At 41.4% G+C, this 26826-nt stretch overlaps 1 protein-coding gene and 1 long non-coding RNA gene across 2 annotated transcripts in view; both read right to left on the bottom strand.

Annotated features, from left to right (window-relative positions):
• Nucleotides 1-26826, bottom strand: part of CMC1 (C-X9-C motif containing 1) — a 77059-nt gene that overhangs the window by 10946 nt on the left and 39287 nt on the right. The window lies entirely within an intron of this gene.
• Nucleotides 5032-9700, bottom strand: LOC133045538 (uncharacterized). The gene is made up of 2 exons (XR_009690276.1): nt 9609-9700; nt 5032-6212 (listed from the first exon to the last, which is right to left on the bottom strand). It is a non-coding gene; the product is annotated as an uncharacterized LOC133045538 (long non-coding RNA).

Here is a 26826-nt window from a genome sequence, read left to right as displayed (position 1 = left end):
GCAACACTGCCCATTTCAAGTGTAAAGCTGTCATAACAGGGAAATACAGGACAAAAACTGGTAGAGCTATATTTAATTATTATTAAAATTTTAAGGTCACTCTTCCTTTGTTCCTTCAAAAATTTTTTGAATATGATTTTTAAATAGAAAAATTAATAAATAAAAGGTATCCACAGATGACTACCTTTTCTAGGACAGTATGAACTAAAGAAGGCATGGTCATGATTGTCAAATGCTAAGATGAGAAGAGAAAGTCACCTGTTAGTTTTTATGTTAAGACTCTGTGACATTCTGCTGTCTAGGAATATCTTTGATTCACATAAGGTTAGGGAGAGGATTAGAACAAACAAAAATCCTTGCTCCTTATCACAGATGCATTAAACATAGCTTTTATTTCCAGGACACTTATTTCTTTAATCAAGTATTCATTAAATACAAAATACGGTTCCTAACTTCAATGGGCTTATAATATAGTGGCAGATGCACGAAGGAATTCAATAATACCAAGCAATTATCTTCATTTGGTCAGCTTGGGTTCGTAGCCCTCTAAACCCTACACACAAGGCTACCAAGCAAGGTCTGAAACGTGCGCAGTCTGAATCTCCGTGGACTGTGAGTATAAAAGGCACACTGGAGGGATTCCCCTGGTGGTACAACATGAAGCTGGTTTGGGGAGCTAAGATGCCACATGCCTTGTGGCCAGACCAAAACATAAAACAGAAGCAATATTGTAACAAATTCAACAGAGACTTCAAAAACATATTTAAAAAAAAAAAAAAAGACAACACTGAATTGTGGGATCTTAGGATGAGAAATGTAACAAACTATCTTTTTCACCGTTTTTATACTGATTGCATGCTAATAAGATAGATGTGCTGTGCTTAGTCGCTGGTGTCTGACTCTGCGACCCCAGGGACTGCAGCCCGCCAGGCTCCTCTGTCCATGGGATCCTCCAAGAAAGAATACTGGACTTGGTTTCCACACCCTCCTCCAGGGGATCTTCCCAGCCCAGGGCTTGAACCCAGGTTTCCCGCATTGCAGGCGGATTCTTTATTGTCTGAGCCACCAGGGAAGCCCTAATAAGATAGATACTACTTATTTAATACATAAATTAAATAAATATAACATTAAAATTAAGCTTACCTTTCAAAACTAATGTCACATTTAAAAATATGTGGCTACTATAGTTTAAGGAGGAGGAAAAGGCTACCCACTCCAGTATTCTGGCCTGGAGAATTCCATGGGTTATATAGTCCATGGGGTCGCAAAGAGTCAGACACGACTGAGTGACTTTTACTTTACTACAGTTTAACATTAGAAATATAGCTCATGCCACTTTCTATGGTCCAGTGAAACTTTCTGCAATGATAGAGGTGTTCTCTGCACTTTCCCATAGTGCCACCATGAGCCATGAATGAGCATGAGCACTCGGAATGTGGCTGAATGCAACTGAGGAACTGAACGTGTCTTTGTAATTAATTAGGTTAAACAGTGACGTGTCTGCAGCGGCTGCCATACTGAAAGAGGCAGCCCTGAGCGCGTTTAGTTCCCTGCACTTCAGGTCAGACGTAGACAGGTGGCTGCTGATGAGAACCTCAGACTGCTCATCTCCATGCACTGGAATGAAGTTCAGTGGGCACCAACTGTGATTCTGACCAGGAGCCCTTAGCATGTAGCTCTTGGAACAGAGATGATTTCTAACAAAGGCTAATAATACATTAACTGCTCAGCAGGATCTATATCTCCATTAGAATAAATTACCTTATTTCAGGTGGAGTTTTTGTTTTCCCATTTTCCTATGTGATTTCATAATTTTTTCTTGCAAGGTATTTAAAGATGTTAATAATAACAGCAACAAAATCTAATAATGGCCACGGACATATACTCGGTATTTACTATGTACCAGACACAATGACTTTGTCAACAAAGGTCCATCTAGTCAAGGCTATGGTTTTTCCAGGGGTCATGTACGGATGTGAGAGTTGGACTATAAAGAAAGCTGAGCACCGAAGAATTGATGCTTTTGAACTGTGGTGTTAGAGAAGACTCTTGAGAGTCCCTTGGACTGCAAGGAGATCCAACCAGTCCATCCTAAAGGAGATCAGTCCTGGGTGTTCATTGGAAGGACTGATGCTGAAGCTGAAAGTCCAATCCTTTGGCCACCTCATGCGAAGAGCTGACTCACTGGAAAAGACCCTGATGCTGGGAGGGATTGGGGGCAGGAGGAGAAGGGGACGACAGAGGATGAGATGGCTGGATGGCATCACCGACTCAATGGACATGGGTTTGGGTGGACTACGGGAGCTGGTGATGGACAGGGAGGGCTGGCGTGCTGCAGTTCATCGGGTCACAAAGAGTCGGACACGACTGAACTGAACTGAGACACAATGAGCACTTCATTAGCTGACTTGAATTTTACAAAAACCTAACAGATAAACGCTAGCATCATCTTCATTTGCCAGACAAGGACTTGAGCTTTCAGTAGGTGACATCATGTATTTCCAAGACGGACAGTGTGGCAAGGACTAGCCTGGAACCAGGCCTTTCAGTTCCTGAAGAAATCCGTAACTCCTATGGAATCCTGTGGAATCCCACCGACTCCTCTTCACAGTGAGAACACGGGAGACTCTCCACACGGGGCAGAAGTCCTCGTGGTCACAGTGGAGCCGTGAGCGCCGCCCGTCACCACACACAAGGTCACCGCTGGGCCCAGGAAGCTGGTGGGACGGCTCAGTCCTTCTGGTCCCCACCTCCGGGGGAAAAAGCTACAGCTTAGAGCTCTGATGCTCTGCTCCTGAGCAATCATCTAAAATAAAATGATGCCAGATACCTTGCCCTCTGGCTCCACACCTCCTTTTCCAGAATGCCTACAAAATACATTTAAGTATTTAAAATAAGGATTTTACACATTAGAAAGTGACTTTTCCAAGCAGTTTACAAGAAACTGCTAAGTTCTGTGCTTGGGGTCCTAAGAGCCCTCAGAATGGGAAAGGGAGACGTCAGCATAGCCGAGCTGTGGCCATCTCCCAGTGAGACGCACACGAGAGAGGCTGCCAGCCTCCCCAAGCAGGAGAGACCGTGAGAATCACTAGCAGTGAGAGGGGAGGACTTGGAGAGTGACAAAGCCAGAGAAACGCTAAGTGCGTCAGTCTGGTTCACGCCGCACATTTTGGCTGCATGCTCCCCCGTTGGCCCCCCACCCCCGCCCGAGCCTCTAAAGTTAAAAGGTCTATTCATGAACACACACCCATCAGAGCAACCAACAAAGGCACCATGTTTCTGAACATCCCCTGGTAAGAAGCAGGATCAACACTGTAAATAACACCAGTAACGCAAGCAACAAACCAGCCTGCTGGACTTTCCCATCCTTGCAGGCGGCTTCACAGTCTATTCTGTGGACAAGGGTGGGCCAGTGGTGACCATTCACCACCATTCACGGCAGGGCCAGCAAAGGACCTTGTTCTCAACCCCTCGGGTGGAAACGGCCAGAGAAGGAAGGACTTGGACGTCACTAACCCAAACCCTAGACCCTTCCTCAATTTAGAAAGTCCTAATTCACCTCACTGGGCAAACCTTGTAGGAACAGAAAACACCTTACCAAACAAGGGAGCCAGTTCCATTGTGGGGGAGGGGGTGATGTGAGGTGGGGGGATGTTTGCACATGTAGGTGTGTGTGTGCGGGCGTGCTGAGGGGCATGGGGGAGGTTTAAGACTGGAAGAAACCAGAGTTAAGGCTCCTGCCACCTCCCATCAAACCCCACTGGCAGTAACAGTCCTACTGTGCCTCCTCCTGGTGAGAACCAGCATGAACATGGCTCCCTCCTCCATGCCGGATGTGGTTTCCAGGCTGTGGACAAAACCTGCTCACCCTCTTTCTAATCTGCTGGTCTGTCAACTTTTCTTGTGTATCGGACACCTTGCTTTGCTCCAGAAGAGAAGTTGACACAGCTTGGCATGTCCCTTCAAGAGACAGCATTCGAAAAGACAGTTATGTTCTTCATATCCAAACACAGGGGGACAATTCAAACACACAAATAACTATGACTACACCTTTCTTATAACAAAAGTCATTTGTAGAGAATCATTAAGAGAATGGTATATCACGAGCCATTCCTCATCCTGTCTTCTCTTAGCTGACGCAGAGAATATCTTTATGTGAGTAAAAAATAGCCTTGGCACCGTTCAAAGCCACTTACCAGCTTTCTTTTAACCTAACAAAGTCACACCAAGAGCCTGAGTAGAAATACTAAACCACAAAGCTCTATCCGGCCACTAAAGAAAGTGCACAATTGGGGACGATCTCCAAGACTCAAAGTGAAAACAGCAAGGACACACACACACACACACACGTCTATACAGACAACACAGAAGGGCTGGGGGCCGGGAAGGGACGGGTGACAGGCATGGTCTCAGGAGAAAACCTGGGGTCTGGGGGGGAACGGAAGCAGCAGGTTTCTATTGTATGTGGCAGTCTGTCCCTGTGCCAACCTTACAAAATCCAATTTTAAAAAAGGAAAGTCAATAAAGTAATATCTTTGTGTGGAGGAGGCGGAGAGAGGAGGTCTGGCTTTGATGCAGAGTGAGAGGTCATCTCTCCCGATTTTTTTTTTTTAAACAATCCTCTTCCATTTCCTCAGAGCTGCCCAAATGTGACAATGGGGCGGGGACCTGTCTTTCTTGCAACAGAACACCCCACTCTTCACATTCAATGACACTTCTGCCTGGATGGCTTCATTTCATTAAATGCCGACTGTCCTCAAATAAAAATGTGGGCATTCCTTTCACAAATTACAGAGCTGCAGAGATCCTACGATTCCCACCCCACCAATGCCACGTGGAGCCCTAACCCAAGGTAAAAAGACACCATCAAAAGCCACACTCCTGGCTTTCTTTTAATTTAACACGGTCACACCAACTGCCAAAATGGAAGAAACCCAACACTGATAACGCGTGCTCCCTTGCTCAGAAACTGGTCCCAATTCTCGGTTTTAAAGAGGAAAAAAAAAAAAGAGAACAGAAGACATGTGATGCTAAATTTAATTAGACATTTAATAAGTGTAGTGTCCCTAGTTAACAAGGCAAATCCATCCTTTCCGTTCAGGCTGCAGGTTATTTAAAGACTTTACAATTTTACTACTTAAGGGCGAGTCCTATGGAGGTGTTATCTCACCATTTATATTTTCACAACACTTATGATATTGCTATCACACTCTTAAAATAAATAAAAAGCCCATGCCGTGTGGTGGACCAATATAATGCTACATACTCTATTTCTGGAAATAAACATTAAAATCATTCTGTATTGTTCACTTGATTCTTGCAGTGTTGAATATTAGAAAAAAAGTAAAACTAATTTTTTTAAGTCCCAGGTATGCTTGAAAAACAGAGGTTTTATCACTTGGTTTTTAAAATTAGGTACTAGAAAATATATCACTAGAAAATTCTGACCACAATAGCATTTTATGACAAAATTATTACACTTTTAATTTTCTATTAAATTGTGGTTTATTAGCTTGCTGCTTTAAAGATTAGACTGGGTACGGAATGAATTTAGTGGTGCATTTAATGAGACAAGAAAGATGAACATGAAAAGATGATTTTACATGGTGGCGCATAGGCTATTTGATAATTCTAACATAGTACAAAAGAAAGCTTCTCTCTAGATTGACCATGGTTCACTTAACATCACTGAATATCTAATACCTCCAACTCAATTAATTCTCACCTGATTAAGATCAGACTGATATTCAAACTAAATCATCTCTCCAGTCAAGTAGAAATCAATATTTCTGATTTTACTTTTAAATTACAATAGAAAATAAAATGCACACGTCTTCAATATGCCAAGAGTAGCTTTTCCATTCTAGTCTACCATGGCGGGGATGACACAGTTGATTAAAGAATTATTCTAATTTGAACACCAATATGTAGTCAGAATCTGATTAATTTGAACACGGAGATGGAATAAAGTAATTAAATATATCTTATACAAGGCAAATAGAAAATCGACATAAAACAAACCTGACTTTTTAAAAACAAACTTCACTATTTATCAGCTCAAGTAGTTAGGAATGTGCTCTTATTACAGACTGACTGCTCTTGGAGGGGTCTTGTTTCAGGCACGGACATTTACAAGGAAGCCAAAGAAAAGAAACAGTTCTGTTCAGGTCATCCTCCTTCCATGATCACCACTCCAAAAGGCATGCACACACCTAGAAACAACCAAATCACTGTTAGACTCTTCCAAAAAAAGCTGGACGTATGGAGCAGGATAAAAACTAGTGACTCCTGAAGTGACAAAATGCTTACACACTTGTAACCGACACTTCTAAAGAGAACCTGAGACACATCTCCCTCCCTTTCACTCCTGAGCACCCTGCAAATCCAAGACGGAGAAGAGGAAAGTCAAATTATTCATTGGGTCGACTGAACAGAAGTACTGTTTGTCTTGTTAGCAAACCCAACTAACTCACATGAAAATGACAGAAAAATTTCAAATTTTAAACAATACATTTAAGAAAGCAAAATCACTGTTAAATGTACTAATTGTTAGAACTGAAAATAATAATACAATTTAGAGTATTTATTGCATGCCAAATATTGCTCATTATATATATTATGCATCATATATAATATGTAAAATATTCTATTGTAAAGATATATTTTACATAAAATATATGAAGCATTTATTTACTATCTATTATTTTTAAACCTCACAATAGAGGTTATTCCTATATACTGAATCATTCACAGGTGTTACTTACCTTAGGTGCACCTTTTCTCATGTCTTACCTATCATGCCCCAGAAAAGAATTTGAAGAACCAAAAAATTAAGTAAATTAACCTAGAAATGTAGATTTCCAAAATTCATATCCGATGAGAAACAGCCAAAGAAGTAACTGAGAGACCCAAACTAGGGGCATGAAGCCAGAATTTGTTAAGCTATGCCATTCTCCACAAACCTGCAGAATCTGAAGCTACCTATGTGACGTGAAGTTGGGCTACTTGCATGTCAGACTCAAAGAGTATTCTTGACTTTCATGGAAGACTCTTTCCAATTGTTCTTGAACCATCTGTTTGATTTTCTTATAACTGAAATGTATTTTCAGAGAAATAGCTGTCTAAGCATTATATACATATTATATAATATACATGTATAGACTAGTATATTTATAATATAAAATATTTCACATGTATGTAAGAATCACAGTGCAAGCCCGGAGACTACTGAGCCAGTGCACGTGCCCCATGTTTAAAGGTGGGGCTGCTGCTTTATCCCAGATACCGTCTGCCTTGCAGGGATGAAAAGAACGTTGCCAGACCCAAGGATTGACGCTTCTTTCTAAGCTGGAATTTTTGTTTTATGTAAAATCTCACAATTTTAAGTAGCTCAGTTAGCTCTGTTTCTAAGACACCATGCAGAGGAAACACGAAATACAAAACACCCAGGCCTGCACAGTGGCTTCTGGCTGCAGGCCGACGGTCTGTGTCACCTCTCCTGGACAGGTCGGAGTAAGCACGCACATGTGGCAATCCCCTCAAGTCCTACCAGCACTCACTGGACAACCACTAAAGCCTCCTACAGATGCCGAATTAGCACTGCCGCCCTAGAAGCAGAGGAATGCAATGGAGGTGTTCCCTTCTCTAACTCCTCAACCTCCTACTCCACAGGCCTCAGCCTTTCTACAGTCCTACAAGGCTGAGAGGGATGGAGAATACTCCTTCTGGGAATCAACGACAGGGCATCAAAACACACTCTTCACTGAGCGTACGTTTCCTTCAAGTCTTCACTGGGTGGATACCGTGTGGGTTGCTGGACCTCCCTGACTGTGCGCTCCAAGACGCACCCAAGCGAAGAGGGGTGCTTCACTTAGAGGGATGCTACTTCACAACGTAAGTAAGGAAATTCTGTTCCTCCTTTATGACACTGTGTGTGTGCTCAGCTGCTCAGTCGTGTCCAACTCTGCAACCCCATGGGCTGTAGCCCACCAGGCTCTCTGTCCAGGGGATTTCCCAATCAAGAATACTAGAGTGGGTGGCCATTTCCTATTCCAGGGGATCGTCCTGACCCAGCGATCGAATTCATGTCTCCTGCATCTCCTGCCTTGACAGGTAGATTCTTTACCATTGCACCACTTCATCGCACCCTCTATGACATTATCAGACATTTAGTGACCTAAAAAGTAGTGTGTCTGCTGCCCTCCTGAAGTTTCCAATGCAGCAGCAGAGCAATGACACATGAAACTAAACAGCAATTACGGAAAAACACAACAAACATCCCAAGGAGGCAATGCCACCCAGGGGGGCAAGTGTACAGCCTGTAAGGTGCAGGGGTTCACCATGGCCGGAGAGGAAGCAGGACATCGAAAGGACTGTCCCCACGTTCGCAAAGACAGACGGAAGAGCCCCAAGAAATGCAAAACTACACTCTTTACCTTTCTTCTACTAAATTGTCTATTAGTCGATCTGTGAGCACAACTGCTGAAGCGAATAATTATCTAAAACACTTCCAATAACTTTACATTTTCAGAATCCGGCATAACACTGTTTGTTATACTCATGCACTGTGGTGAAATTTAACAAGTCAAACACACCAGGCTTGGTCTTAAGAAGCCACTTTACAGAAGACAATGCTAAGGAAGAATTTTACTTCTGACCTGTACCTTATTAGGAACTTTCATTAAAATAATAAAAATAAACAATAAAAATTAAGTTAAAATATAAAATATTCTAAGTATAAAAATGAAAAAAGGATTTGGAAATTTTATGTCATAGGAAACAGAAGAAGGTAGAGAAAGTAGCTGTCACAGAGTCATGTTGTTAGATTCCACAAAGAATATTTTTAATTTTAAAACAGAATGTCAACAGGGTTGATTGAAATAAAGAGAAATAAATTAATGCTAAGTAATTACTAAGGAAGTTTTGTTTATGGAAATGAATAATTCAGTGTTTTACAAAGTAAATTCAAACAGCAGCTGTTTTGCTAACATTAAGCTAAAAAAGAGCTTTCTCAAAAGGTACAAACTTTAAAACTAGAGAATCATCATATTTTTAAATGTCAGAGTTATTTCCTGGGTCTTCTGGTTCTAGTGTAAAATATTACATGGTTTCAAGGTAATCGATCAACCATTTAAAGGATTCTCCACATGACATTTTTCATGGGGCATATCTGTCACATTCTAGCTAACTGAATATATGCATAATTCCTGGCCTGTTAAATCCTAGAACAGCTGGGGGAGATAGGAATTCAGATTTCTAACAATCTGTTCCCAATCCACTTGGTCGTGAGTGATTCAGATCTCAAAATTAATCAATGGCTGCCTTTCACTACACTGCAGTTTCATTTCTGTCTCCCAACTACTGGCTTTCTTCCTCCTTCAAAAAGAAATGAATCCAAATTTAAAAAACACACTTGAGAGGAACTGCACAAATTACAAATTAAGTACATTTTTACTAAATAATGTATCCATAGTTTTTGTAAGAATCAGTTTCTCAAAACAGCAGCTAATACAGAAACCTGAAAAATACTCTCAAAGATCAATTTGAAATGAAAACAAAACATTTCCAAACAGTCACATAAGACAAAGGGAAAACTGGGTACTACTTACATAAAAATGTTTCTTGGTTTATCTACTGCCCAATGCAAATTGAAGTCTGAACCCCTTTAACGGATCATGAAAATTTAGCAGATGGCAAATAACACTTGTTTTCAAAAATGAAAGAGAAGAGGAAACAGCAGGTATCATGCATTTCATCTATATAAACACATACATACATACAAAAGTGAATACTGATTTATGTAGACACTGAGTTGTATTTTAAAGTATATTTCTTACATTCAGCCTGGTGAAAAAAAATTTTGAAAGCCACTGGCCTAGTGCATGCTAATTCTTATCCTCCACAACAGTAGGAAAACAACTGAAGCAACATATTCCAACTTCATTCTTCTGTTATATACCTAACCTACTCTAGGCACTTGGAATAAGTGAGTAAACCAAACCAGGCTCCCTGTCCTCAAAAGAAGCTTACCCAAAAGAACCAGACAGACAAGAAATACAACATTGTAAGGCAGGTCAGAATGTGGCCACAATTATAGGCAAAACGCAGAGAGAGGTAAGGGGATTACGGGAGGGTAGAGGCAGTGGGTGCTATTTCTTGCAGGGTCGCTGAGGTTGGACCTGCTGAGAATTTGGAGGGAAAACTTGAAGTAAGGAATCAATAATATCATTTGTATACACAATGGTAGCATAATACAAATACTTTAGTTTCTTTTTCTTTTTTAATGTAATTTTTACTCTTTGATGGGAATACCAGACTACCTGACCCGCCTCCTGAGAAACCTGTATGCAGGTCAAGAAGCAAGAGTTAGAACTGGACATGGAACAACAGACTGGTTCCAAATCGGGAAAGGAGTATGTCAAGGCTATATGTTGTCACCTTGCTTATTTAACTTATATGCAGAGTACATCATGAGAAATGCTGGACTGGATGAAGCACAAGCTGGAATCAAGATTGCAGGGAGAAATATCAATAACCTCAGATATGCAGATGACACCACCCTTATGGCAGAAAGCAAAGAAAAACTGAAGAGCCTCTTGATGAAAGTGAAAGAGGAGAGTGAAAAAGTTGGCTTAAAACTCAACATTTAGAAAACTAAGATCATGGCATCTGATCCCATCGCTTCATGGCAAATAGATGGGAAAACAATGGAAACAGTGACAGACTTTATTTTTTTGGGCTCCAAAATCACTGCAGATGGTGATTGCAGCCATGAAATTAAAAGAAGCTTGCTGCTTGGAAGAAAAGTTATGACCAACCTAGACAGCTTATTAAAAAGGAGAGCCGTTACTTTGCTGACAAAGGTTCATTTAGTCAAAGCTATGGTTTTTCCAGTAGTCATGTATGGATGTGAGAGTTGGACTATAAAGAAAGCTGAGTGCAGAAGAATTGATGCTTTTGAACTATGGTGGTGGAGAAAACTCTTCAGAGTCCCTTGGACAGCAAGGAGATCAAACCAGTCCATCCTAAAGGAAATCAGTCCTGAATATTCATTGGAAGGACTGATGCTGAAGCTGAAAACTCCAATACTTTGGCCACCTGATGCAAAGAACCGACTCATGTGTAAACACCCTGATGCTGGGAAAGACTGAAGGCAGAGGATAAGGGGACGACAAAGGATGAAATGATTGGATGGCATCAGTGACTCGATGGACATGAGTTTGAGTAAGCTCCAGGAGTTGATGATGGACAGGGAAGCCTGGTGTGCTGCAGTCCATGGGGTCGCAAAGAGTCGGACACAACTGAGCAACTGAATTGAACTGAACTTATTTTTTGTCCACACCTCAAGGCACGTGGGATCTTAGCTCCCCAAACAGGGATCGAACCCACACCCCCAGGAGTGGAAGTGCAAAGTCTTAATCCCTGGGCTACCAGGGAAGTTCCCAAACATTTTAGTTTGTAATTCTGCACCTGAGAGATCCAAAATTTGTAAGGAAAATGGGACATGAGGAAAGAGTGACTGTAGATAAGACTAAATTTCCACAATGGATTCCTAAACACGAAACAGCTGGCCCCTTCACCAGCTCCCAGAGAGAAGGCATGGCTACTGATGCCAGTACATGACTCTTGTGGAAGTCAGAGTTTAAGATGCCACTAAAATGAAAGCAAAGATTCAGGAAAAAAGAAATACATAACAACTGATTTAAAATCTTAAGCTGAGCTCAGATTTAAATAAATCTATTGAAAAAACATTCACTAACAGTATTTCTAGGGTAGAAAAGTGTGAAAACAGCATTCTCTACTCCTTCCAGAGTTACAGATTCTTTTTCTTTGGTTTTCTAAAAGCCCAATGACACAAACATGTCTGCAATTTCTACCACAGTAACAAAAGAATGAAGAAATAAATTTGGCTAATTAACCCAAGCCTGATTTCTAATAAAATAAGTATCCTGAGTAATAGCAACTTCCGTGTTGGTTGATGTCTGGAATGATAAATATAGACGTAACCCTACGAGCATCCACGAAGAGCCAAAGTCCTCTATGTTGTATAAATCAGTGAACACAAACAGATTTCCTCAAGATGGGAAAAATAAGACAAAGTATGTCAGGTTAAAATGAGTTTTTAACTTGTAAATACTGAGTTCTCTTTCTTCTTATTTATGAAATACAAGGGGGTTAATAGTTAACTTCTGGTATTCCGTACTGGCCATGCGGCCATACAAGTTATCTTTTACTCACTTTGTAAAAGCCTATGAAATATTCTCCTAAATCCATCTGACATCTGAAATGGTTAATGAAAGTTTACTTATCCTATACTATAGAAGGAAGAAATTTATTTCATGTCAGAAAAGGAAAATACTATCCTCCAATTCTATTTGTTCCCTTACTGCAATGCTAGAAAGCTATCTGGTAAGAAAATAAAGCAATTACAGAAATTTTGGTATATCAGTGAGAAACAAGCATGTCTTTTTGTAACTATAACACTTGATATTGCTTGCTCCTTGGAAGAAAAGCTATAACCAACTTAGAAAGCATATTAAAAAGTAGAGACATTACTTTGCTGACAAAGGTCCGTCTAGTCAAAGCTACGATTTTTCCAGTAGTCACGTACGGATGTGAGAGTTGGACTATAAAGAAAGCTGAGCACTGAAGAACTGATGCTTTTGAACTGTGGTGTTGGAGAAGACTCGTGAGACTCCCTTGGACTGCAAGGAGATCAAACCAATCAATTCTAAAGGAAATCAATCCTGAATATTCATTGGAAGGAATGATGCTGAAGCTGAAAAATCCAATACTCGGGCCACCTGATGAAAAAAACTGACTCCTTCGAAAAGACCCTGATGCTGGGAAAGATTGAAGGTGGGAGGAGAAGGGGACGGCAGAGGATGAGATGATTGGATGGCATCACCGACTCGATGGACATGAGTTTGAGTAAGCTCTAGGAGTTGGTTAATAGGGAAGACTGGAGTCCATGCAGTTGCAAAGAGTCTGACACAACTGAGCGACTAAACTGGAACTGGAATACTTGATAAGGCTCTGAAAAGTGTAGTGCCAGTGCTGTAACTTTTTTGATGGAATTCATTTATGTTACGACCCCACAGACAGGAACCACTCACAGGCACACATCATGTTATGGTGAACACAGGGCCCCAGAGCAGCCCTTTCTACATCACTGTGCATGATTATCATGAAGGTTTAAAAAAAAATCACTAACCTTACATTTTAACCCATTTTGTAAAAAGATGTTGGCAACAGTATTTTATTTCATTTCATAAAAATTAGAATTATTTTGTTATTTTAGATGTAACAGCATGTATTTAGTCTACTTATATAGATATATGGGCATATGTCTGTATGGACACTTAGATTGTCACTATCTTCGCTATTAAAAACAATGTGGCAATAAGTACTTTTGTACACACATACTTTAACCTCTTATTAAAATAAGTTCTTGAAAAAAAATTATCCTCTTGCCTTATTTGAAATTCATACAGTTCAAATTTAATCACACAGCAAAATATCTTAGGAAGGTCTTAGAAGAAAATGAACACGGACTTTACAGGACTCAAAACAAGATTTTGAGTTAAATAAAAATATTTTGGGGACTTCCCCGGCGGTCCCATGGTTAAGACTCCACCTTCCAATTTAGAGGGTATGGGTTTGCTTCCCGGTCAGCTAAGATCCCACGTTGTCTCGTGGTCAAAAAAAAAACAAAATATAAACAACAGAAGAAATATTGTAACAAATTCAATAAAGACTTTAAAAATGGTCCACATTAAAAAAAATCTAAAAATATATATTAAAAAAATAAGAATACTTTGAAAACATGCATGTTTTGTTGTAATGTAATCAGAAACCTAAGACTGAAAAGTATTCTGCTGAACGCTGGGTATCTTCCTGGTTCTCTCACAACCTGAGACCTAAGGAATTCAGGTTCACTGCTTCTGGCAAACCATCTGAAACCAAACTTTCCCTGGCATCATCAGGCTTCTCCTCAGTGATCACCAAGCCCTGCGAAGGTCTCCTTTGATTAAAGGTGAAATTTCTCAGGAATAAATACAAATTTCTGCATTTATTACACTTGAAAAACAAACTTTAGAAGAGAATGACTATAAAGCCAATGTGCTCCGACAATATAAAAAACGACAGGAGGTCAGTGTCACAGTCGCAGTGGCAGCTCATGGTCTCTCTGCTCTTGTCTGAGACGGCTCTGGACAAAGCACGGCATTCCTAGAGAAGGGAGCAGGAGGCTGGGCGGTCAGAACGCACAAAGGGTGCACATGCTACGTCATGGACTAGCTACATCTTGGAAACCCACCTGGGGTATGCATGCTCAGTCGTCTCAGGCGTGTCTGACTCTTTGCAACCCTTTGGACGTAGCCCACCAGGCTCCTCTGTCCATGGGATTCTCCAGGCCAGAGTCCTGGAATGGATTGCCATGCCCTTCTCCAGGGGATCTTCCAGACACAGAGATCGAACCCACATCTCCTGCATCTCCTGCACTGCAGACGGATTCTTCACCACTGAGCCACTGGGGAAACCAATGGGAAACTGAAAATATTTCAACTTAACCAGAGCTGAAGCTCAAGAAAGAGACCGTGACTAGCAAGGCAGACTAAACTGACATCTTGTGTGTGTGTGTTAAGTCACTTCAGTCATGCCTGACTCTGCGACCCCATGGACTGCAGCCTGCCAGGCTCTTCAATCCATGGGATACTCCAGGCAAGAATACTGGACTGGGTTGCATTTCCTCCTCCAGGAGATCTTCCCAACTCAGGGATCAGACCCACACCTCTTACATCTCCTGCACTGGCAAGCGGGTTCCTTACCACAAGAGACACCTGGGAAGTTTCGAGGGACATCCTGGAAGATGTTAAACGTAAGAGTGTAGCCTGGACCCTGGAGGCAGAGGGGAATGACAAGGACCAGACTGTGCACCTCAGCAAGCTCTACCAGGCAGGCACACTCAGGGTGAAGTTAGGAAAGGGGAAGGGAAGGAAGTCTTCAGACAGGGAAAGCCAGTCTGCACACTAAGAAAACAAGCGGCAGACACTGAGGACAGTCCTGGGTAAAAACGGCAGGTTATTTCAAGCTCACGTGAAGTCTCTAAATCTACCTCTTGAATCTACAGGAAGGAGAAAGGTGCAGAGAGAACTCACTCAAGAGCCCACAGAGCTGGTCTGTAGCAACACCTGTTCCCTGGGCGAGTGTGTTCTGCCACTGCCTTCCAGGAGTTCTGAACCAGGACGAGTATGAACTCCTGCTCTGCTTGTTCAGAAAAATAAACGAAAAGGAGTTTAAGAAAAAGAAACATTGCCTAGCTCTCACAATACAAGAAAAAAGATGTATCTCTAGTCTGACACTCTAAGCTTCACAAAGGAGCAGTAAGGAAAGAAAGAAAAGATTCTGGCAAAGCTCAGCTCAGACCCCATTGTTGCTCCATCCCTAGAGCCCTGGAGTCACAGAGAAAGAGCTGAGAAAGTCCTGGAATCTCCACTGCCAGCCCTGTAACCTCGAGAGAAGCAGATGAGGCACACACAGAAATCCTAAAGAAAAAGCAAACTAAAATATCTAGAACAAAAGCCTCCGGCCCCTGCAGAAGATCCTGCAGGGGAAGAAGACCGCCCCCCCCCCCCCCCGCCCCGGGCTGCTGCTCCCCACCCAAGCTCCAAACCTAACAGAGAAGGGCACCCAAAGGCCACCCCACGGGAAAGAGGATGCAGCCCTGAGAGCTACTTAGAGAAACAAGGCCCTGCCCGGCCTCCCTCCAGGCTCCCACAAGGGACGAGAGACATCAGAGAAAGGTGGCGAGAGTGTTAGAGAGGATTAACCCACAACTTCTCAGAGAGGCAGCAGGGCAACTCTGCAAACACGCCCGAAGGAAAAGAAGATTCATCTCAGATGACAAACTACAGAACTTCACAAAAACCTAAGTTCAAGAAAGCCAGACTTCAAGGAGTGGCTGATAAAACAGAGCGAGATGAAAGACGAGATAAAAATACAAACTGAAGACCAAGACAAATCCATTACAGTGCTAATTAATAATAGAGTGAAAGTGAAAGTGAAGTCGCTCAGTCGTGTCCGACTCTTTGCGACCCCATGGACTGTAGACCACCAGGCTCCTCTGTCCATGGGATTCTCCAGGCAAGAATACTGGAGTGGGTTGCCATTTCCTTCTCCAGGGGATCTTCCCGACCCAGGGATCGAACCCAGGACTCCCGCATTGCAGGCAGACACTTTAACCTCTGAGCCACCAGGGAAGCCCAATGATAATAGAGTAAACACAGCTAAAATTCAAGTGGGAGATGTTAATAGAAACGACTTGGGAAAATCATGGTACGTTCAGAGAAAAATAAAAAAGGTCACACAGAGGTAGGAGAAGGCCAAGGTGTGGCAGGCAGTTACTGCAGGAGGCAGGTTCTAAGGAGGCTGGACAGATGCCAGCCCCCTGGGGCCCAGGCCGCGGCCTGAGAAAGGGTCAGGACTGCTCCCCTGTGCGCACACACTCGCAGCCGCCTTCCCAGCTCACGCGCTTGGAGGAAAACTGCCCGTGGGAGCGGCTCCCGCAACCAGGAAGGAGGCGAGCAGCTGGGGCGCTGCTGGCAGACCCCCCGGGGGAGGCCGCAGGTGAGCCGACAGCGCTGCCGTCTGTGAGAGGCTGAGGTGGGTGCAGCGCTGACCCGCAGACACCGTGAGATGACCAGTGCGCACTGCTGGGCCACCGAGGCTGGGGTGATTTGTGACGCAGCCAAAAGGACACCAAGAGTTAATCCCATGTCCAAGTTCCGAGCATGACTGGCATCTTTGAGCAGAGAATTTAAAAAAGGCAAAGAGAAAAGACACTGTCAATGACAATTTAGGGAACGTTTTCTGAGAGGAAGAGTTGAATGAACAAATTAAATGGACACAGCATATCCCAGAAAGAACTGACACGGAGTAATCAACACCCAAGAGGCCAAATGCAGGGAAAAAGTAAGAATGTTTCTACTATTAAAGCAGAAAAATCGGATCATCTGCGGCAAGGTGGGTGCAAGGTGAGGAGGGGATGAAAGTCAGGCTGGCCTCTGCCTTCCCAGAGCAACATCCAGGGTCACAAATCATGAATGTGACACATGCCAAGTTCTGAGGAAAAGAACACCATAATTTTATACCCACCCTCTACATCATACACGTGCAAGGCAACAAGCGGTCGTTTCCAAATATGACAGACAGTAAGGATTCCAGGGTCCAAAGAGTCTTCTTAAATAAACTACGTGCCAATGAAATCTAGCCCATGAAGCAATGAACAGAAACAAAAAAAATGGAATGAGGCGATGTGGTGAGCACTGAATTTTTCAGTTATAGAAAAGAAGTATTATACACTGTGACCATGTAAAAATACAACTGGCAAAAACTGGGACCCTAAGAGACAGGATGTGGGGGGAGTATACTATTTTCAACACTGTGCCAAACTAGATCATGAAATTAAAAAAAACCCAATGACTCAAGTTTATTAATGGCTTTTATATAATCTTAAGATCTGAGGCAAACTTAGAAGTAATACACTTTTTAATAAAAAAGTTTTATCTGAACATCAGCAAATCTTTCAGTTTAGTTTGGTGCTGGTTTGCTAAATTCAGTTTTAAAATATCATGTATTTTAAGCAATACCTTAATCACAGAAAGATACCTGTATGTTTGAATGGTGCCATTCAGGGTAATTTTGTGGAAGGGATTTCATATTTTCTATATTTCTTATATAAATTTATATAACTCATATAATTTTATATAATTATATGAATTTTATAGTTTTATATAGTATTTATAATTTTTATTTCAAGAATGGTGTTTTCTAAAAAACAATCAGATATAGGAGGGCGTAAATAATAAAAGTCTGAATTGGGGCAGAGATATCAAAAATGGAAGGTCTCATTTATAGTTGGAAAGATTCCTGAACTGGGACCAGTAACCTCAAAACACCCATCTAATGCAAATTTCTAAGATCCCAGAATTTCCCTAAATAAAGCTTAGCTGCAGGAAAATCCCTGTTTTCTATTATATTAGGTCTAGGCTTTTTTTGCTAAGCTTTCAAGGAGCACCAAAACAGGGTCCTAAACTAGTCTTACAATTAGGCTTATTTTTAGGCTGACTTCTATTCACTGTCCCACAGAGAACTTGCATTATATTCAGCTTTCATGTTCTAACTCCTATTCAGAATATCTTCTAAATAGGTAATTGAAATGTTGCCGATTTTTAGGCTATTTCTTCCCTAATAATTAATAATATAAATGGATTTTTTAAAAGTTAATCTAAATCTAACCTAGCTAAAAAGTCTATCTGCTGCATAAAATTCTTCCTAAGCTCTTGGAATTTAACTAAAATATTCTTTCAGAATTCCCACAGCATTCATAGACTTTTCCATATAAAAACTAAACTCTGAATTAATGCTATTTTGTAAATTATATTAGTCAACTAAAAAAAAACAAAACTTGCCAAGCTAAAAGAATATAAAAACCAAAATATTAAATACAATCTGTTAAAAATCGTTAAGAAAGTTTTAAAAAATTATTGTAATTAAAAAAATTTTAAACAAATCTGATTCTAATAAATCTGATTTGAAGTATGTTCTTAAATCTTTGATATTTCATATTAGAATTTAAGAAGATAATTTTATGTATTTATGCAGAATGCTATAGTTTACAAATTATTTTAATGCACATTTTAAAATTTACTTCCAAAAATAATTTTACAATGATAATTATCTTCAAAAAGGCTGAGTACATTCAAAACCTAGAAACTATAAAAAATAAAAATTATTTACCAAAAAAACTGTGTCAGCAAGAGACAATTTATGAAACTTCATAGATTTATCACAGAAACATATTTACCACAGTCCTCTTTAACGACAGCAAACTGTATCTCCAAGTAAGAATCTAAAACTGTCGTAGGTGTTTATCTCTCAACCATGACTAAAACGTTTTTATTCCTTGTTTTAATATTCCAACATACTCAAATGGCTTGTAGTTCTATTTTTCCCCCTTTATAGTAATTATAAAACCTAAAGTTATTTTTAGTTGGCTCCTGACATAAGACCTAAAATTTTGAAGAAAAAAAAAAAAAAAAAAACACCTAAAATTTTGTTAATAAACACTTCATTTACAGTAATGGGAAAGAGCAGAGAAAGTCAATGTTAAGATGAATACAGTTTAACAACATTCTTAAGAACAGGATTTACATGTATTTCCACCACAAGATGGAGATAAAGGAGATATATTTACATATTTCAAAAAGACATAATTTTTACTATAACAGTTTATATCATTTACCTTGTAATCAGAAATACAGGCTGATCTTTAAATATATAGATATGCAAAACTGTTTCATATGTGATGAGTTTCAATTACAGTTATTTCCAAAATATTCTTTTGCTAAAAGAGAAGAAAATACAAAAGCACATAATGCTTACATATTTCAATTCATTTTACACAGGAAACTACCAGTATCAAGATGTTTTTAAAAAGACACTGACAAGGATGCTTCGTATGTCTGCAGTGGTAGAGATGACTAGTGCCTGGATTATCCAGTGTGGCAGCCACAGGCCACATGCAGCCAGTGAGCACTGGAAGTCTGGGTACCGCCACCAAGAAACACGAAGTCGCTTCTGTGACGAGTGACTACCACACCAGACAGCACAAATCTATACCACATATAGCAAAATCCAATGAGTTTCAGGTATGAAAGCAATTAAATAAAACCTGAACTTTAAAAGCACAAACTAATGATAAAAAACAGGTTCTGACAATTAATAATCAAGGTTTTTCCATAACCATGAGAAAAAGAATGGGAAAGCTGAATACAACTAGGGAAGTGAAAATATATATTAAAAGGGGTAAAGTTTTATAGCACCCCTCAGAGGGACAAAAAGCATTATTAAAACATATGAAAAAAATGCACACACATACATACATACTAATCTTTTAAAAATATGTCAATAACCTTGTGAATTTTTATATTTGATATAGAAATGTGCTTAAACACACAAAACATTTAAATATCTGCACATGAACTCCATATTTGCCATTTAATCAAGTCCTGGTAGCTCAGCTGGTAAAGAATCCTCTTGCAATGCAAGAGATGCCAGTTTGACTTCTGGGTCAGAAAGATCTGCTGCAGAAGGGACAGGCTACCCACTCCAGCATTCCTGGGCTTCCCTGGTGACTCACGATGGAGAATCCACCTGCGATGCAGGAGACCCAGGTTTGATACCTGAGTTGGGAAGATCTCGTGGAAAAGGGAACAGCTACACACTCCAATATTTTGGCCTGGAGAATCCCATGGACAGAGGAGCCCGGCAGGCTACAGTCCATGGAGTCACAAAGAGTTGGACACAACTGAGCGACTTTCACTTTCAAGTCCAAGTTTAGTTAACATTTTCAATAATGGGAAAAAAATTGCTCCCTCTTACTAAACAGTAAGGGACTTCCCTGGTAGCTCGGCAGTAAGAATCCGCCTGCAACACAGGAGACGTGCAGGAGATGTGGGTTTGGCCCTGGATCAGGAAGATCCCCCAGAGAAGGAAATGGCAACCCACTGCAGTACACTTGCGTGGAGAATACCATCGACAGAGGAGCCTGGTGGGCTACAGTCTGCGGGGTCACAAAGAGCTGGACATGACTTAGTGCCTGAACAGTGAAGAGCCTAATTCTGTAATTACGAAGCAGAGCGCTCTGTCAGAGACAGAGTCTGAAGAGAGCAACTGGACCTTAAGTGGTGCCAAGCTGGCCTCCATTCAGGCCAGGAGACCCAGCCCACAAAGATGTCACGAGAACGCCACCGGCGCAGCCTGAGTGCACCAAGATTCATGAGGAACCCCCGGCGCTGCGGTTTCTGCTGGGTTTGAGCAGAAGAGGGCAGGCCGCGGACTGGCGAGTGCTCGTGAGGCGACATGAGGTGACAAAGCAGCTCTGTCTCTGACAGAGCGCTCTGCTTCGTAATTACAGAATTAGGCTCTTCACTGTTCAGGCACTAAGTCATGTCCAGCTCTTTGTGAGGCGACATGAGGTGACAAAGCAGCGTCAGAGAAGAGTTCATGGGCCGAATTCTTGAAGACACATTGATGGCTGGGTCAGCCAGGCACACATGCTCTAACTTTAAAACCAACCAAGAAATCCCAAAAGGATGTTCAATCAAACTGCCTGTAGGTTACAAAGTTGGGGTGTTCTCATTTTTAATTACAAAGTCAGCTTGCTTTGACTGGTCACACGCCACAGGAAATGAAGAGCTTCCCTGTTTGGCAGACCCCTCCCAAGATCTCATTACCTTGTTTCCACATGTGCTGTGTTAAAACTGAACCCCTAGAGGGCAACTCAGCTTCATTTTTTATTTCATAATACACTTCAGTTCCTGACCAGTTTATAGATGCCATGACCTATTTCCTTAAACCGTGGAACTTTTCCTTTAAAACAAAAAGGAAACAGAAGAAAATGGAGATATCCCACCCACTGCTGAAAAATATCATTATGGAAGATATTGTTGAGCAGTGATAATTCGAAGATGAAGAATATGGTATATTCTTATTAGGCGTATTCCTGAATAGCTCACATCATAGATGCATATTTGAATATTAACACTCTCAGCAGGAACCATGCAGCAGATAGGAAAGACACACTTAACAAGTCTATTTAATATAAATGCTCTGCATAACTTTACATTCATTAAATGGTATGTTAAAAGGTATAGGGAAAAAAGGTAAAGAATCCAATCCAATGACAAATAACCCTAAAAAGGTCCCAGTATAACCCACTACAGAAAACCAATGTTCCTTCAAGGTCAAAAACATGAAGGGGTTTCCTGACTGCCCATCTAAGCTGACTCTGCATCAGTGAGGCAGAAGTCTTGATATTCAAATAGGCCCACTCAAAATACTGGCATGGAAAAAAAGAGTTATTGTATACCAATGCGAAAAGTATATTAGCTATTAAGGACACTAACCTATAGACTTAACGGTGGTATCTTTGACTCAGCCTTTTCTTTTAGTGAAACTCAAAAATGGGGCATATGTGAGTCTAATATACATATATGATGACAGTAACATAACAAAAATGAGCTGAGAATTTCCCTGGATGATATGCAGGATTAGAGTAATAACTCGATTAAGTCATGTATGTGTGTGTTCTTTAATCCAAATGAAGATTTTTAAAGGACCAATTCTCATGCTTGTACATATACTCTGTAACACATACTTGCTAACTAGAACAACGTTTTCACTCCATCTGTAGGCAGTTTTTGAGTGTAAACGTGTCGCAACGCAGGGCCTTCCTCTCCAGCAGGGCACCGCGGGTGTGTCCTCACCTCTGAGCACGGGGAGCACCACTGGGTAAGGACCACAGCTTCATGTCAGAGCAATTGTCTTCCCTAAAACTGTAAGCTAATCACTCACATGGCATCCTGTGAACTCAGGGATCTAAGACGACCACAAATCAATCTCTGCTCATGGAGATTAGAGTCAAGATTTGAAATCTGACAAATCAAAGATCGTGCTGATGGAATACAGGAAAGACCACCACAGAAAAGGAAGCTTGTGTGCCACGAGGGGAGTGATCTTCCTAACAGGAAAGAGGGAAAGAGGGAAAAAATTACAATTGTGTAATTTACAGGATAAAGGGGGGTTGAGAACGAAGACTGCAAAAGTATACTTGGATTTATCATTTCCTAAGAGGAGTTTACTAAGAATCTTTTGGCCTCTGGAAAAGAAGAGGAAGGCTTGCCTACGTAATTGGGGGTTGAGCCTCCATGATGGAAGCAAAGGAAATTAAGATTCAGAAAATGTGACACATGAAAACTAAGGACAGCTACAACCACAGAGCAACCAGAACATACACAGTTAATACAAAAAACAGGAAAAGATGTCTAATACCATATATTCAGAGTTAAATTGGTGCTGTGTTTTTTGAGTCTGGTCATCACTAAAACCAGTTATAAGGTTATGATGTAGAATCAAGAGGATAAAAAAAACTCAATATAAACAGATCATGCATTTATGCATTTTGAAAGTAAGGACCTGTATATGATATTCCAAAGCACAACAAAACTATGGATGTTGATTACACACACACAAAAAAAGGCAGACTGGCAATGTGGCAATATGAACTTTCAGATTTTATGTAAGTAGAAGTCAATTGCTGTTCAATAAAAGGATAAACTGTTTAGCTATTTAGCCATTCTTAGGCCACAGAAGGTTGTTCTTTAGCTCTGGGGACTTAAAAACGTTAGATGCTAAAATCTGATAAATGTGATGACTCGATTTCTCTAGAAAAGAGAACGAATAATACAAGTCTAAGGACACCTGTAAGGAGGAAGAGACTGTGCAGAAGCTGGTGCCACAAATGCAAAAGCTGGTGCAAAAGAATGAAGAAAGTCAAGCTTCAGAAACTTGTCAACTTGTCTTGCATTCTGTTGCAGAATGTAGTCCTCTACTTTTCTTTGGATAAAGTCTCCTAGGAAGGGAGCGAGAAAGACAATGGAAGAGGGGAGGAGCCACTTTGGATGCTTCCGATTTCTAACTAGAACCCAAGTCTACACTTCTGCCTGAGGTGTTGAAGGTGCTACAAAGCCAGACTCAGCTCGACTCCCAGTTTTGATCTACCAGCAGCCTCCCCAGGGCACCCTGCTCTCCCAAGGCCAGTGTCCTTACTGCTTCAGGGACACTCCAGGCCCTTCTCAGCTCCCTGCCTCAGTCCTGAGTCTGGGGCCTGAGGAGCCTTTCCAGCCGACCTGCAGCACCCAAGTCCGGAGCTGTGATTCCAGGCCCAGTGGCAGCCCCCCGACCCTGTCTACAGCAGGACTCGTGGGCTTTTCCAAACGAATCCATGCTATTTCACTGTAAACTGTAATTGCAGGATTCTATTACATGTGTGCCTGGGCCGCCTCTCAGTCAGGCTAGAGGTCCTTCACACAACTCTCACTCCACTCTCTTCAGCACTTCTCACTATGCCGCCCAAGTGACAGGCACTCGACAAGTATTTAATAAGATTGCTGTCAAAGTTCTTCAAATTAGGAGCAATATTTTCTTGAAGTTTAAAACATTTCTGAGGCAGTGAACGTCTGGTTATCGACTCAATCTTCTTTATCTCCCTCCAGAGAAAAATAATTGACAAATGTAACAGAAACCTAGAAAACTCCGAAAAAGGACAAACTTTAAAAATCACCAATATTCCCAACATTTAGAAACTTCTGTTAACAAGTCTTCACAGCTGTCTCTATACCAATAGTCATAATTTCGGTTTAAGCATTTATTTTCTAACTACCACCACCCATACTTAACCTCTGTAAGGATAAAGACCAACCTGGTCTCACTCACACTTAGGTACACAGTGTTGTGCACATGGTAAGGGCACAGAGTTTGAATGCAGAGTTCCAAAGAATAGCCAGGAGAGATAAGAAAGCCTTCCTCTTTGAGGAAAACATGAGGAAAACAACAGAATGGGGAAGACTAGAGATTTCTTCAAGAAAATTAGAGATACCAAGGGAATATTTTATGCAAAGATGAGTTCGATCAAGGACAGAAATGGTATGGACCTAACAGAAACAGAAGATATTAAGAAGAGGTGGCAAGAATACACAGAAGAACTGTACAAAAAAGATCTTCACAACCCAGATAATCACAATGGTGTGATCACTCACCTAGAACCAGACATCCTGGAATGTGAAGTCAAGTGGGCCTTAGAAAGCATCACTATGAACAAAGCTAGTGGAGGTGATGGAATTCCAGTTGAGCTATTTCAAATCCTGAAAGATGATGTTGTGAAAGTGCTTCACTCAATATGCCAGAAAATTTGGAAAGTTCAACAGTGGCCACAGGACTGGAAAAGGTCAGTTTTCATTCCAATGCCAAAGAAAGGCAATCCCAAAGAATGCTCAAACTACCGCACAATTGCACTCATCTCACACACTAGTAAAGGAATGCTCAAAATTCTCCAAGCCAGGCTTCAGCAATATGTGAACTATGAACTTTCAGATGTTCAAGTTGGTTTTGGAAAAGGCAGAGGAACCAGAGATCAAATTGCCAACATCCGCTGGATCATCAAAAAAGCAAGAGAGTTCCAAAAAAACATCTATTTCTGCTTTATTGACTATGCCAAAGCCTTTGACTGTGTGGATCACAATAAACTGTGGAAAATTCTGAAAGACATGGGAATACCAGACCACCTGACCCACCTCTTGAGAAAACTATATGCAGGTCAGGAAGCAACAGTTACAACTGGACATGGAACAACAGACTGGTTCCAAATCGGGAAAGGAGTACGTCAAGGCTGTATATTGTCACTCTGCTTGTTTAACTTATATGCAGAGTACATCATAAGAAATGCTGGGCTGGAGGAAGCACAAGCTGGAATCAAGATTGCCGGGAGAAATATCAATAACCTCAGATATGCAGATGACACCACCCTTATGGCAGAAAGTGAAGAGGAACTAAAGAGCCTCTTGATGAAAGTGAAAGAGGAGAGTGAAAAAGTTGGCTTAAAACTCAACATTCAGAAAACTAAGATCATGGCATCTGGTCCCATCACTTCATGGCAAATAGATGGGGAAACAGTGGAAACAGTGTCAGACTTTATTTTGGGGGGCTCCAAAATCACTGCAGATGGTGACTGCAGCCATGAAATTAAAAGACGCTTACTCCTTGGAAGGAAAGTTATGACCAACCTAGATAGCATATTAAAAAGCAGAGACATTACTTTGCCAACAAAGGTCCGTCTGGTCAAGGCTATGGTCTGTCCAATGGTCATGTATGGATGTGAGAGTTGGACTGTGAAAAAAGCTGAGTGCTGAAAAATTGATCCTTTTGAACTCTGGTGTTGGAGAAGACTCTTGAGAGTCCCTTGGACCACAAGGAGATCCAACCAGTCCATCCTAAAGGAGATCAGTCCCGGGTGTTCATTGGAAGGACTGATGCTGAAGCTGAAAACTCCAGCACTTTGGCCACCTCATGCAAAGAGTTGACTCATTGGAAAAGACCCTGATGCTGGGAGGGATGGGGGGCAGGAGGAGAAGGGGGGACGACAGAGGATGAGACGGCTGAATGGCATCACCGACTCGATGGACATGAGTTTGAGTAAACTCCGGGAGTTTGTGATGGACAGGGAGGCCTGGCGTGCTGCGATTCACGGGGTCGCAAAGAGTCGGACACGACTGAGCCACTGAACTGAACTGAACTGAACTGAAGGGCACAGAAGAATTTATGGAATTAGTTACTTTTGGCAAGGCCTTCCATAGTTTTAAAATTTTTATCTAATTAAACCAGGGATTGTACTTCCCAGGTGACACAGAGGTAAAGAATCCACCTGTCAGTGCAGGAGATGCAGGTTCAATCCCTGGGTTGGGAAGATTCCCCTGGAGCAGGATATGGCAACCCACTCCACTGTTCTTGCCCAGGATGATCCCACGGACAGAGAAGCCTAGTGGGCTATATCCATGGGGTCAAAGAGAGTTGGACACAATCACATGCATGCAGACAAACAAGGGATTAGGAAATTTTTTCAGCAAAGAAGTTCATGGTAAATTTTTCAGGCTTTGTGAGCTGTATTGTCTCTGCTGCAACTACTTCGATCTACTCCAGCAGCCTGAGGGGGGCCACAGGTAATACCTAAGAAAATGGGCATGGCTGTGCTCCAGCGAGAGAGACAGGCAGAGGGCAGGAGCTGACCACTGCAGACCAGAGACCCTTGATGAGAATCACTTAGTATGCCACTCTGTCATATTGAAAATGAATCATTATGATCGCAGAATCACAATGTGTATATCATCACTTCTGATAACATAATCTCTATAACCAGTAAACTCTTGACGT

The sequence above is a fragment of the Dama dama genome, chromosome 24, assembly GCF_033118175.1.
Source record: "Dama dama isolate Ldn47 chromosome 24, ASM3311817v1, whole genome shotgun sequence".
NCBI classification, from domain to species: Eukaryota; Metazoa; Chordata; class Mammalia; order Artiodactyla; family Cervidae; genus Dama; species Dama dama.
Note: the sequence above shows the minus strand (reverse complement) of the source record. Positions and strands in the feature narration are given on the sequence as shown.